At 47.3% G+C, this 3,160-nt stretch overlaps 2 non-coding genes across 2 annotated transcripts; one reads left to right on the forward strand and one right to left on the reverse strand.

The window, feature by feature from the left end:
- Positions 1-277: 277 nt before the first annotated feature.
- trnar-acg (transfer RNA arginine (anticodon ACG)) lies at positions 278-350 on the forward strand. Its single transcript has one exon. It is a non-coding gene; the product is annotated as a tRNA-Arg (tRNA).
- A 1,752-nt stretch (positions 351-2,102) lies between these two features.
- On the reverse strand, positions 2,103-2,184 carry trnal-uaa (transfer RNA leucine (anticodon UAA)). Its single transcript has one exon. It is a non-coding gene; the product is annotated as a tRNA-Leu (tRNA).
- Between the last annotated feature and the right edge of the window lie 976 nt (positions 2,185-3,160).

Genomic DNA, 3,160 nt, shown 5'->3' on the forward strand with positions numbered 1-3,160 from the left:
TGTTGGTGGACCGAGGGGAGTTTGCCTGAACCTGCTTGAACCTGCTTGGACCTGCTGGCTCCTGCTCAGTCCCTCACTCAGCCTCACTCAGCCTCAGCAGCACCGCTCCACTGAGGACTGATTCAGGTTCCTAGCAACCAAATAGGAGGAGAGCTGAACCTTCTTGCTGGGAGGCCACAGTGCTGACCACTGCACCATTGTGTCCCCTGAAAATGCCACCACCTTGTTGGGCTTTTCTGTAACAGCAAGCACACATGAACACAGCAGCTTCTTCACAGGGCTGGTGGCGCAATGGATAACGCGTCTGACTACGGATCAGAAGATTCTAGGTTCAACTCCTGGCCAGCTCGCTTTGAACTTTATACTGAGAAGATGAAGTGAGAACCAGTGATCAAAGTCACTGAAGTCCTCCCAGGTTTCCTCCTTGTCTGCTGGAAACATGAACACATGAATGATCCTGCTACCTCTCATGTTCAGCTGCACTTGACAGTGACAGCAGGAGAACAAAAATCCCAGTGTGTCATCAACATTTCCTGTCAAATCAATGATAGAAGCTGTTGAGTTTCTGTATCAGAACAAGGAGAAAAGAGCCCCAATGAAAGAGTGATGGTTCTTGATTCTGATTTTGTTCTTCACTCCTACACCAGAGAGTGAAAGTGAGGGCTGGCTGGGAGCAACTGCCTGCTTCAGAGTGGGAGGAGCCTCGGGACTTTCCAGTGAGAGCTGCAAACTTCCACCAGCGCCCAGTGCCAGCAGGTCTACATGATGGAGCTGAGAAGAACACAACAACACCAGAGCACTGGAGAGGAGCACAACACTTCTTTGCTTCCTTTTGTCATTCTCATGTCTGTCTGTCCATCTGGAGTTGGGGGGAGGAGCTTCACATGTTTTTTCTTTTTTTAAAAAGGGAATGACATGACTTCCTCTGTATGTTAGAATATGAACCACTAAAAATGTTCATCTCCAGTTTAAAGTTAGAATTAAATTTAAAGTAGAAAAACCTCCCCTCTCCAATCCTGTCACTCAGTGTTGTAAACTGTTTCTAACAAATTCTACTGTTCAACAGTTCAAGTGTTTCTAATGAAGCTGAATGTTCTCCTCTACTTTCCTCAGTTGTGTTTCTTTCATGTCCTCCTGAGATCAAAGACAGTATTCTAGCTACTGTCAAAGCCCTGATGACATCATCAGGAATTCTGACCTGTCCAGGGTGAACCCTGCCTCTTGCCCAATGTCACCTGGGATCGCCCCCCCCCCCCCCCCCGTGACCCTTAAAGGATAGAACAGAAAGTGGATGGAGGGATGGACTCAACACTGAAATCAGCTGATCTGATCCACATTCTAATGTTTCCTGTCCCTCTTTAGGAGTCAATGAGAATAGTAGTGTATATAATAATGTATATCCAACCTTGTAGTATCTTTCCAAAGCTTTTAGTATTTCTTCTTGTTTCTACTTGTAGTTTTAGTGTCTGGATCTTTTCTTTTGATGTCCTGCTGTCTGCTCTTTGCTTTTGGAGCTTCCTTCCCAACAACTACCAGGCCTCCTGGGTACTGTAGGAAACATGGTCAAGTTCTTCTGACTTCTCCAGGAACGTCCTGCTCACATTGGTCTGTCTTCATTTTGACTCCTCCCACTGCCACAATGACCAGCCTTTATACTCTTGGTGACTGGGGCCCTGGTTGCTGCAGGCCTCAACACCAGCCTGTGGTTGTGAGCAGGGCAGAACAGAACTGACAGTATCTCCCATGCAGGACCTGGGTCAGCGCCTGGTGCCAGCTGGGGCACCGCTTGAACCTGGACCCCTGGAAGATCTTCTCCAGGAACTGGACTTTTTCAATCGAAACAGCGTGAAACTTCAAGTAAAGAATTAAAATTATTTAATTCACAATGAGGCCTCTGTCATAAAACAAAGGAACAACTGACCACCTCACCATGACTTCACTCTGATCACGAAGGAGGTAACCTGGTAGTCAGAGCAGTGGTGCTCAGGTCTGTGGACTCAGAGGAGGGTTCTTCTTTTGGTCACAGGTTTGAAGACCTCAGTGAAAGAGAGAGGAGAGGCAGTAAGAGACCTGCCACACCTCTCCAGTGACCTGGGACATGATGGCAGTGGTGGGATTTGAACCCACACCTCCTCAGAGACTGGAGCTTAAATCCAGCGCCTTAGACCGCTCGGCCACACTACCTCACTGTGCTGCTCTCTGAGTTGGTCTGCTAAAGGCATGTTGAAGAGGAAGTAACATCATGATATCAAACTTATTCTGAAGGGGGACCCCTTCCCTCCCACGTTCACAGGAAGTGACGACAGCGCCGCTAGAAGCAGGAAAGAAATGGTAAAAGGACTCAGTTTGTACAGAGCCTTTCTACCTCAGCAGCACTCAAGGAGCTGAACAATGTCCTCTCATTCACACACTCACACACTGATGCTGAAGGCTGCCATGCAAGGAGCCAACCTACTCATCAGAAGTATTTAGGGGTTCAGTATCTTACTCAAGGACACTTTGACATGGTCACTGGAGAAAGTGAGGATCAAACCAGCCACCCTTTGGTTGCCAGACGGCCACGCTACTCCTGAGTCATGTGACCTGGATAAGATGGTGAAATACAGCTGATCGCCATGCTAGCAAACCCTCTTTTGTTTGGTTTGGTTGTTGTTTAGTGACTGTGGATGAATACACAGGAGAAGTTGAGCATAAATTTGTGTTCCCTGTTCACTTGAATATATGCAGGAGTGTGAGGTGGAAATAATACTTGGAGGAGAATGAGAGTTCAGTCTCAGCGCTATGACCTGTGCTGACACTAAAACATGTCAGCCCACAGAACAAAGATGGCAGTCCTCTGGGAGAGCAGGTACACCACACATACATGAAGAAACCCTACAGGAAACAAATATGTTGCCAGAGACTTTTACTCTGTTTTTGTTGTTTACCCAAGTACAGGATTGGAGGGAGACTGATGGTCGCTGTTTGGGTTTTTGGAAAACAAGGAGGCTGTGGCTTCAAGCTGGATTCTCAGAGACTATTTCCCCAACCTCTACATTGGCATCTCCACTGTCATCCAGTCATGTGACTGAAGTCATCCAGTCACGTGACTGAAGTCATCCATTCATGTCAGTGATGTCACTTGGCAGGACCGTCATTGCCGTCTCATTCCAGAAAAGAA

Source organism: Aulostomus chinensis, chromosome 1, assembly GCF_037954235.1.
Source record: "Aulostomus chinensis isolate RoL2024-O1b breed Wild chromosome 1, RoL_Achi_v1.0, whole genome shotgun sequence".
NCBI lineage: Eukaryota > Metazoa > Chordata > Actinopteri > Syngnathiformes > Aulostomidae > Aulostomus > Aulostomus chinensis.